An 11767-nucleotide genomic window follows, 5' to 3' on the forward strand; every position below is an offset into this window, starting at 1 on the left:
TCTCTCCTAATTAGATAAAATTATTTATTTTATGGACCCATGCTAACACGTTTCGACGTGCAGTTTAGCCATGGCCGTTAATCTTAAATAACTATTATTTTATGGAACCATGCTAACACGTTTCGACGTGCAGTTTAGCCATGGCCGTTAATCTTAAATAACTATTATTTTATGGACCCATGCTAACACGTTTCGACGTGCAGTTTAGCCATGGCCGTTAATCTTAAATAATTATTACATGTTTTGCTACCTCACAATCACCCACACCTCGGCAACATCGGCTTCTTGAATCTATATAAATCAGATCAAACCAGAAATAAGAACACGCTCAAGCTCTACTTATTTTTGAGTTTTGATTACGCTTCACCCGGAGATCTTTTCTGATTTGAAGAATATGGAAACTCCTTTTCCTTGCGCAGGTTTTTTATCCAATTTCAGCTCAATAGATATCATTTACAATTCATATATTAATATAAGCACTTATGAATCCATTTTCTAATGTTAAACTTTCAGGTAAGAATGAATGGTTGGAGGGTACTCCAGTACCTGTCTATGGTATTGCTGACGATAAGGACGGGACAATTGATAATCTTGATCTTATTGTTGTCCCTCAATATGGAAGAAATCCCGACCACACCGGTTAATAAGCCCATGCACGCACACAGTATTACTCTTTTCTATTATGGTTAATAAAAGGATGGGTATTGTTATTACCTGTCAATTAATTGTGTGAGGGTCAGTTTAGTTCAGTTCAACCTGTAAAATCTCTTGATATACAAGAGATTATATTTCTTAGTGTCCACCGTCCATGTACTTAGTCTTTCTTAATAATTAAATAAAATAATTATATGTGAATGCGTTCTTTACGTTAATATGTTGTTTATGTTGGTTTGTCAATTAAAAAAAATCGTGTGGTACTGTCCAAATCAGTTTGATTAATTATACTTTCTTTTTGAATAGTTTTGTAAAAAATACCATATATCAGTTAGCTAATTGTTTTAGCTTGCAGGTGAACCGAGATCTTTATAATTAATTACGAATATTTAAGATTTTAAATGCAAGTCCTAACATATAACGACATTCCAAACTTATTACCATTAATTTCTTAGCAATCACCAAATTTTAAAACTGCCACAGCGCCAATTATTCATGATATTTTTAGAAAAGATAATTCTAGATAAATGGAGAGAATATTCTCTTTTGTTTGGTTTATTATTTAGGCTCATGAATTGGGGTTGGGCTTTGAATGGGAACAATTCTCAAAATCCGATATAAATCCCTCTAGAATAGTTAAGAAAACATTCTCTGAAAAATCTCTGTAAAAGCTCACTTGTACATGCTCTCAATTTTCAGAACTTGGGGTAACTTTAACTCTCTTGAATGAAGCTTTAGAGCTTGTATCTTGTTTATAGACGGTTAACAGATGAAAGAAATTGAAACTGATTGTAGCATAAGTGTAATTCATTTTCTTCTACTCGATTTGATCTAATGGACCCTATTCGCTGTACTTAACAAATGACCGTTCATTCTTGTAGCTTATGCACTCCCTCGTTCTCATCTTCAATTCACCTGAAGAGTTCCATATATATAATATTGTTGAGTCACCATTGCCTTGCTGAGTAGTTTCCATGTCAAAAAGATATAAATTTTTGAAATTTAAAGCACATGAGACGTCATGCCCTACCAACAACAATTTTCTGTTCATTTCTTAACTGTCAAATTACTAACATTGAACAAAACACGTCCTCCAAACAATTCCAATAAATGGGATTTATCTTCTACCTTTTCAGAAAGATTCGACAATACAATCAAGTAAAGTAAGAATTAGATTTTTAGTAATGTTAAAGAACAATCAAAGGTTGCTATTTGCTTAACTGAATGTACTTTTTTTTTTCCTGCTAATTCTCATGAAAGTCAATACATAATGGAGCATGTTATTTGATTGCATTTGGTGATTTTAATGGGACTGGCTATTTTTTTAACTTTTGTTTGACACGTGTGATGATGTCTTCCGAAATATCGATTGCCAAATTTCTCCAGTAGTACTAGTGAAAGAATATTTGAATCTTAGGGGTTTAAATGAATCTCTTGGCTTTGCTAATGCAAAGTTATTTATCAGTTAATTAACGTAAACGTAGCCAATTAACAGAAAAAAAATTAGTAGTTGATTATCGTAACTAAATGGGTTTACATAAAAATGAAATCCTACACAATGAATTCGTTAATGCAGGAAAAAAACCTGAATAAATGAATAAAATTTTAATGTGACTTTTGTTCTGGGATATGACTATTATGCAAAATTGGCATGTCACACTTAGAATGAAGAAAATACTTTTGAACAATCTAAACTCATGAAAAAATGCATTTACAATATTATAAACGGGTGTATGCCCCCCACTTGTGAATTTTTCATTTATCCCTATATGTTGGTTTTGTTACAAAATTATTGGCCAATGATTCTAAATACTACAAATGACACAGCTGTAATGAAAATGACACACTGCCAACAATGACACAGTAATGAAAATGACACATTGCTAATAATGGCACGTACACAGCTAACGATTAAAAAAAACTACATTAAGAATCACAACCACATGAAGTTATTAGATTTATTACCAACAATATATAAAAGGAGATAGGGAAAATATTTATTTAAGTGCATTTGGATGTCAATAATTCAATTTTCGTACATAATTCAATTCCACACCAGAAGGAAATATGATCGAAGGATGGATGTGTTTTCAAAATAATTCTTTATTGATTGCTTTAATAAAAGAAATTGGATAGCGGTTGGTCAAGTTTTAATCTTGACATGGTACTTAGCGTTGTTATCTGAGGAATCGCTCCTGCTCAGTTATTTTAGAGCAGATCTTTAATAGCGCTTTGGACCAGTAGCCCGCATCCTCAAGTATTTCAGCTGATATACCAAATCAATTTTGTTTTACCAAATAATAATTAAATTCTTTAAACGTGGTTAGTCAATTTTTATAATCACTTTACCATATATTTATTAGATTCTTTAGCAAGCCTAGCAACAATCATACATCTAAAGGCTTGGGTGTATACACAGTACCAGATCTGGTTCCCAGAAATGGTGCTCTGAAGGAATAGAGGGAGAAGAGAAGATTTACAACTGAGGATCGAGATCTGGTCTCTTTGCCTCAGAGGAATGTACAATTTATATGGCAGATCTGATAGAGATTCAGTCTGCAGAGCATGCTTTAAAAATAAATAAATTGCTGAAATTTAAATGTACATAAAATTAAATTGCAAAAAAGTAAATTGCAGAAATTTAAAGTGCGGAAATTGCAGAAATTTATGATGAGAACTTTAAGCTTATTGGCATCATCCCGTGGTCCAATGAAGGGATTGAATTGAACAATGATAAAGACTTCCAAAATTTGAGGTATTTTTAATAGCTTTTTTTTTTATTTTAAATTTTAACAAGAAAAATACATTTTCACCCTCATGAATTTAGAATTAATAGTAACGGAAGGGACGTCAAGAGTGATTTGAGACATTTTTAAAAATAAAAGGATTAAGTAGGCACTAATATTAAAATATAGGGACTAAATGAGATTTTACCCATACTATTAATAAACAGTGAAGTGAACAGTACCAACAACTATTATTCATGTTTTGAACTTTTAATAAACAATATGAATTCATATTTCCAACATATACATCATCATTACCTTACTTGCATGTTGTTGCTGCCGATCACTTGCACCATCGAACGTGCCTCGTGAATCATTTTATTTGTACCAAGCCCTATCTAAATTAAATTTCTAAATCAGCCGCTACGTCAGATAGTTTAGCAATCAGATGACCTATTGTTTAGATATAGTGAATCAATCTGAGAGTTCTACTGTTTGTAATGCTATTGTTTTTGCTTTGGACTGCAAGATTAATAGGGTGATTATGCATTTAGCCATCCTCATTGTACTATTAATATCGAATTGACGAAAGAATGCCATAATTGTCACCCTGTGTGGCTGTTTCTTATTACTACAAAAAAAGTCCCCAAATCCAATTCCACATTAAAACAAATAAACAATCTTAAAAAATTAAATTAAACAACTGTTAGCTTTACTTTTTACGCTTTAGCCGATCCTTTTCCATTTTCTTGCACAATTACAAACAAAGCCTCAACGGCCAGTATCCTAAAGAAAATCTTTATCTTCAAAAAAAAAAAAAAGTCGCATTGTAAGGTACCTAGAACTAATAGATTCTGTATATTAGCCGAACCTACTGGTGTGTCCATGAAAATTCTTAATTTCTTCACAATTAAATGTCCAATATCTTTGCTTGATATGGTTGATGTGGTAGGTACACACCTCTTCTTACTTCCATAGGAAGTACAACAAATGAAAGTTATATAATTGATCACCCACACGAAATGGTTTCATGCTCATATTGTCTTTAGGCCAAGAGTCCAGGTTTACCGCCTATGATATTGAGAATTATGTTGAAAAGTCAAAGAATGGCTTGCAAATTTCAAAAGACAAAGTTGGTGGGCTTGCCAATTTCAAAAGGCAAGGTTGGTGGCACGATTTTGTTGAAGTTGCATGGAAGAAAAATGTGGTGGTTTTCTAGAAACTAATTGATTTTTTCAAAATTGTTGATTTTGTTGCCCACCAAATTTGGCAAGTTGTAGCCAAATTGAAAGTGGTAGGTGAGCTACGATTCCTATAAATAGAAGGGCAATTGTCCATTTGTAAGGCATCCCAATTTGAGAGAAGTAGAGAGTAATTGCAAGTGAGTTCTTTGAGAGAATTTGAGAGAGGTTCTACTTGAGTGTTCTAGTGAAGTTCTATTTGGGTGTATTGGAGTTGTGGGTTATTGTGAGTTTTTCCCACTTTTGTAAAGTCACATTATTAGTAAAATTATTTTCCAGTCTTTGCCCGAGGATGTAGGCATTACGCCGAACTACGTAAATTATTGTGTTCTATTTTCTTTGCATTTGTTTATCACCACATTTATATTTCTTCAGAAGTCGCAGTATTAGTAATTGCTCAACCCGCGTTTTTGCAACAAATTATATGAAAGCAATATATATCTCTTACTATATTTTATATATATGAGAAAGACAACATATGTCCTGTTTGGAATTGAGGTGTTGTAACTTAAAAACTATAGTTGTTATGGAAAAAAAAACAGTAACTATCAAACAAAAATTAATAATATAAAGTAAATATAAATTTTAAATAATAATTATGACAAATTATTAAAAATATAATAAATTGTTTATTATACAAATAAAAAATCATATTAATATAGCTTAAAAGGTACAACAGCTAGTGTTTACCAAACACTTTAGTGCTGTACCTTAAAAGTTACAACTACCCAATCTCAATCCCAAAAACACACCCATAGTATATGACGTATGTATCCCTCTGCTCGAATAAAAATTTGAATAAAAAAATTTGTGACCAATGTCAATTGAATTTTCTGACTAATCCAACAAGCATACAAGCCACTGCCAGCCGCAAAGGCAATGGGGCAAGCACCAACCCTATCAGCAGTGGATTTTTGGAAGCAAATTAGGAGAATTCCAGGCGAAATCATCCTGAAGAAATTAAGAAACTCCATAATATGAAATGAACCATGAGTTTAGGTCATTCACTTACTGCCTTTTTCCGCGAAAGTGCATGAGTAATGCTTAACGGAGATGCAGGTTCAATTTGTGGCAAGAAACTCTTCAATATCCATTTTTCATAATTTCGTACAATGGCAAAACAGAAATTAATATAAAAGCTGATGAGATCACATCTCCACTCTATACAACAATGAATGACCCAGGGCAGATTATGCAACAAAATGGTGAGGCGGCCCAAGGGAAATAATATAGTAATTCACCAAAACAAGTAATTTCATACAGCGGCAAAATAGAAATTAATATTAAAACTGATGAGATAATATAACCACTCTATACAAAAATGAATGACTCAAGGCAGATAATATTATGCGAAAATAGTGAGACAGCCCAAGGTAAGTAATATAGTGATAGACCAAAATAAGAAGTCCAAGACAAATAATACATCATAGTAATGAGATTAATTGATGCAAATGATTTTATAAGGGAGACTTAGGTAAATCATATTACGAAAGAAAATAAAATAAGAATTTTGTTAATTAGAGGTTTTCAAACATATTATGTAACCACGTGATTTGTAATTGAGTAAATCTACTAGGCAATGTACACTCAAACATAGAAATAAAATTCTACCTAAATATAAATAGAAAGACTAATAACATACTACTCTAATTCTAGCCAACCACAATTAAAATTACTTGTTCAAATAATCAAACTCTAAAATAGTTGTTTGAGCGATATCACTATTGTAATTTTCTAGTGAGCGCATCCTCACTTAAAAAGAGAATAGAAAGTCATTTAATTCTCTTTGCGCTCTCTCTTCTCTGATGATGAGATATCAATATAGAATAGAAAGATACGCGTGATTTGGGAACCATAGCCACTTATATAGACATCATTTTCTTATTGTCATTGGATATTTCTAATTATGTCCATCATCAAATTAAAATATCATTGAATCTCTACACATTAAAGTTCACACCCTATTAGACACATTAAAGTCCATAACACCGAAAACCTAAATAGTTCACTTTTAATTGTGATTAATCTTATATGATAGTCTACAATATATAAATTTTTCACATATAAACCCAATATGGGATTAAGGATCTAACAATATTAGATTAAAAAATCCAACAACGATATCACTACTGTAATTTTCTAGTGAGGGCATCCTCACTTTAACAAAATGAGGATGCCCTCACTTGAAAAGAACTATATATACACACATACGTGGGAGTCAAGCAACAATCATAGATAATTTCCTACGTATGTCATCAATGGCCGCTGTAACTTAGTATACATCAAACTTAATTAGGTCTTGCACCATTTCAAATTCTACTATATGTATCGCTTGGATTCTCAAGATATTGGCTTAATTTATTTACACTGAAAAATCGGGAAAAGAGAAATAATTCTTAAATATGTGCTGAGTAAAAGGCAAGTGGCAGATATTATGACAAAGGCATTGGGACATGAGCTATTTGAATTCCATACAAATAAATTAAGGTGGTGTTTGGTTGGGATGAGAGAATGGAGGAGAGGGAAGTAATTTAAATTCTCTTTTCATTTTCATTGTTTGGTTTGACAAAATATATAAGAATTTAATTTCCATTAAAATTTAATATCCATCATAATGTAGAATTTGAATTCCACACCAAGTAGTGAAGAATTTAAATTCTTCTTATGTTAGAAACTAAAGTTTCTAAAATTACATTTCAAGTTTTTAATTTGTTTAATATCATTAATAATTATTATTTATAATTTTATTTTATTAATTTAATATCATAAATGGATCACCGCCGGAAAGTCACCGGATGTTGCCGGAAAGTCACCGGAATCCCACCGGACTTTGCCGGAATCCTACCGGACTTCGCCGAAAAGTAGCTGGACCTTCACCGCAGGCCATTAGACCGCCATTTTATTTTTTTTTATATATATATTTTATTACTAGTATAAATAATTAAATATTTGAGGTAAATTGTAAATTAGTCTAAAGAAAAAAATTATAATTCATTTTCTTATTAAATTTTATATCAAACCAAACAACAAAATGTAATTTCACTGCTTTTCTCCATTCCTTTCTTTTCTCTTCTTTTCTATTCCACTCTTTTCCTCTCCTCCCTTTTTTACAAACCAAATATGACCTAAGAGTTTGCTAAGAAAACTGAGATTGAGCGGGGGTGTTAGAACAAAGTAAATCAAGCACGACAGACAAGCCCAGCAGACATGAGAAGGTGACTTGTGACTCAGCTACCACTCAAGAATACTCAAGTGGAGACAAGTGTAGGGAAGACAAAGTGTAGTGCAGACAATGACTATATGATTGCCAAATAAAATAATACATCAAGGCTGTAAAATAATGTAAACAATAGTATATATCCATGTCCCTACACTTCACATCAGTATCCCTCAGCTTGAACTGTATGCATAATTTGTTGGAAAAATATGCTCTTTAAAAGCATATGTGTTTATTTAATTGTAATAAATAATTTTTCTGATTAATAAAATAAATGAGGTATTTTATTCAAATATCTTAATTGCATTAATATTTGTATTAAAGTCCATTTAATCATATTATATGTATTTATGTGATCACCATGTGGATTCACAGAAGACATAAATACAAGTTATCTTATGATTAAATAAATTTAGTTCGCAGTTGATAAATAAAGTTGGGCACTTTATTTAGGTATAGACTGTAATAAATTCATTGAATGATTTGTCTTAATCATGTATGAATTTATCGATGTAGTACGACTACATTGAATAGGATCACATATGAGATTTAATTAACTTTGTAATAACTGTCAGACTTATTAAATCTCATAGGCGTTGATTTTACTGTAATCTTAATCTTGAGTTAATTATGATTTCATGATTGTAATTGTTATTCCATTTGAGTTACCAATTGGCACGACATATCCTTGTGGTCAAGATTACCCGGTATCTTGGTGGGAGCAATTATGATTATTGGAGTTATGGATTAACAATATAGAATTTGTACAACACATCTCTTGATGGGTTTTCGGCACTTGATCATAGAATTCTCTAGTCAGAGTGTGTCAACATATTTAGTATGTTGAAAATGATCATTAGAGAAAACCAGTAAGGATAAAGGAATAAGATGTTATTAAATTGATTGGACAGTTGAGATATCAATTTAATTAACGATGTGGTACAAATGATTGTGCAGTAAAGAAATCAATGTGGCTTGGGACGAATTATTATTCGAGCATACAATTATGGAAGTCAGTTCCAATCTTTTAGTGGAATAGATTTGGAATTAAATAATTGGACTAGTTTAATTACAGGCTTAATTATTGTAGCCACTATTGTATGTTCCCAAATGATCCCCGGCTTAGCTCATTTAATTAATTGCACTACTACTGGACTAATAAGTAAGATAACTAACTATTTGGGTTAAAAGCCTAAATATATCATTTAGTGGGAGGCTCCATTTAATTAGCTTTTGTGTAAGGGGTTTCATGTTATTTGGAGCCTAGGGTTTTCACTAAAGGGTGATATAAAAGGCTTATTTTTCTTTAAAAAAAAGTTAGAAGCCACTTTATACAGATCAGAGAAAAAGATTTTTCTCTCTATTGTTGAGAGAAAAATTTTCTCGTGCTAGTTGCTTTGGTAGTGATAAAGACGTTCACACGTCAAGTGTAGATCAAACCTGAGTCATAACCTGGAAGATCATTGGAGACAGTTCGTGATCTAACAAGCGTGGTGGTGACGGATCGTGATCTAGCAGGAGTGGTGGTGGCGGATCGTGATCTAGGAGCTTAAATCACTTCAGCGGAAAAAGCCAACTCAGTTTTTCAAGGTACGATTTCTAGAATACAAATTCTTATATATTATATGAGAGCAATCTTCAAAAGGTTTTATAAAAAATTTAAAAACCTAATTTTTCACCAACATAATTAACTACACAAGAAAAAGCTTGAGTCATTTCAATTCATAAATTTAAAATTTCTAGGAAGTGCAAGCAGCAGCTTGTTACTGAATCGATTTCTCTCCTAATTAGATAAAATTATTTATTTTATGGACCCATGCTAACACGTTTCGACGTGCAGTTTAGCCATGGCCGTTAATCTTAAATAACTATTATTTTATGGAACCATGCTAACACGTTTCGACGTGCAGTTTAGCCATGGCCGTTAATCTTAAATAACTATTATTTTATGGACCCATGCTAACACGTTTCGACGTGCAGTTTAGCCATGGCCGTTAATCTTAAATAATTATTACATGTTTTGCTACCTCACAATCACCCACACCTCGGCAACATCGGCTTCTTGAATCTATATAAATCAGATCAAACCAGAAATAAGAACACGCTCAAGCTCTACTTATTTTTGAGTTTTGATTACGCTTCACCCGGAGATCTTTTCTGATTTGAAGAATATGGAAACTCCTTTTCCTTGCGCAGGTTTTTTATCCAATTTCAGCTCAATAGATATCATTTACAATTCATATATTAATATAAGCACTTATGAATCCATTTTCTAATGTTAAACTTTCAGGTAAGAATGAATGGTTGGAGGGTACTCCAGTACCTGTCTATGGTATTGCTGACGATAAGGACGGGACAATTGATAATCTTGATCTTATTGTTGTCCCTCAATATGGAAGAAATCCCGACCACACTGGTTAATAAGCCCATGCACGCACACAGTATTACTCTTTTCTATTATGGTTAATAAAAGGATGGGTATTGTTATTACCTGTCAATTAATTGTGTGAGGGTCAGTTTAGTTCAGTTCAACCTGTAAAATCTCTTGATATACAAGAGATTATATTTCTTAGTGTCCACCGTCCATGTACTTAGTCTTTCTTAATAATTAAATAAAATAATTATATGTGAATGCGTTCTTTACGTTAATATGTTGTTTATGTTGGTTTGTCAATTAAAAAAAATCGTGTGGTACTGTCCAAATCAGTTTGATTAATTATACTTTCTTTTTGAATAGTTTTGTAAAAAATACCATATATCAGTTAGCTAATTGTTTTAGCTTGCAGGTGAACCGAGATCTTTATAATTAATTACGAATATTTAAGATTTTAAATGCAAGTCCTAACATATAACGACATTCCAAACTTATTACCATTAATTTCTTAGCAATCACCAAATTTTAAAACTGCCACAGCGCCAATTATTCATGATATTTTTAGAAAAGATAATTCTAGATAAATGGAGAGAATATTCTCTTTTGTTTGGTTTATTATTTAGGCTCATGAATTGGGGTTGGGCTTTGAATGGGAACAATTCTCAAAATCCGATATAAATCCCTCTAGAATAGTTAAGAAAACATTCTCTGAAAAATCTCTGTAAAAGCTCACTTGTACATGCTCTCAATTTTCAGAACTTGGGGTAACTTTAACTCTCTTGAATGAAGCTTTAGAGCTTGTATCTTGTTTATAGACGGTTAACAGATGAAAGAAATTGAAACTGATTGTAGCATAAGTGTAATTCATTTTCTTCTACTCGATTTGATCTAATGGACCCTATTCGCTGTACTTAACAAATGACCGTTCATTCTTGTAGCTTATGCACTCCCTCGTTCTCATCTTCAATTCACCTGAAGAGTTCCATATATATAATATTGTTGAGTCACCATTGCCTTGCTGAGTAGTTTCCATGTCAAAAAGATATAAATTTTTGAAATTTAAAGCACATGAGACGTCATGCCCTACCAACAACAATTTTCTGTTCATTTCTTAACTGTCAAATTACTAACATTGAACAAAACACGTCCTCCAAACAATTCCAATAAATGGGATTTATCTTCTACCTTTTCAGAAAGATTCGACAATACAATCAAGTAAAGTAAGAATTAGATTTTTAGTAATGTTAAAGAACAATCAAAGGTTGCTATTTGCTTAACTGAATGTACTTTTTTTTTTCCTGCTAATTCTCATGAAAGTCAATACATAATGGAGCATGTTATTTGATTGCATTTGGTGATTTTAATGGGACTGGCTATTTTTTTAACTTTTGTTTGACACGTGTGATGATGTCTTCCGAAATATCGATTGCCAAATTTCTCCAGTAGTACTAGTGAAAGAATATTTGAATCTTAGGGGTTTAAATGAATCTCTTGGCTTTGCTAATGCAAAGTTATTTATCAGTTAATTAACGTAAACGTAGCCAATTAACAGAAA

General features: G+C 32.0%; 2 long non-coding RNA genes across 2 annotated transcripts; both read left to right on the forward strand.

Annotated features, from left to right (window-relative positions):
- LOC127900073 (uncharacterized) lies at positions 1–872 on the forward strand. Its single transcript, XR_008052101.1, has 2 exons — positions 1–419; positions 514–872. It is a non-coding gene; the product is annotated as an uncharacterized LOC127900073 (long non-coding RNA).
- Positions 873–9619: 8747 nt separating this feature from the next.
- Positions 9620–10487, forward strand: LOC127900074 (uncharacterized). The gene is made up of 2 exons (XR_008052102.1): positions 9620–10034; positions 10129–10487. It is a non-coding gene; the product is annotated as an uncharacterized LOC127900074 (long non-coding RNA).
- Positions 10488–11767: the final 1280 nt, after the last annotated feature.

This window comes from Citrus sinensis, chromosome 9, assembly GCF_022201045.2.
Source record: "Citrus sinensis cultivar Valencia sweet orange chromosome 9, DVS_A1.0, whole genome shotgun sequence".
Classification (NCBI taxonomy): domain Eukaryota; kingdom Viridiplantae; phylum Streptophyta; class Magnoliopsida; order Sapindales; family Rutaceae; genus Citrus; species Citrus sinensis.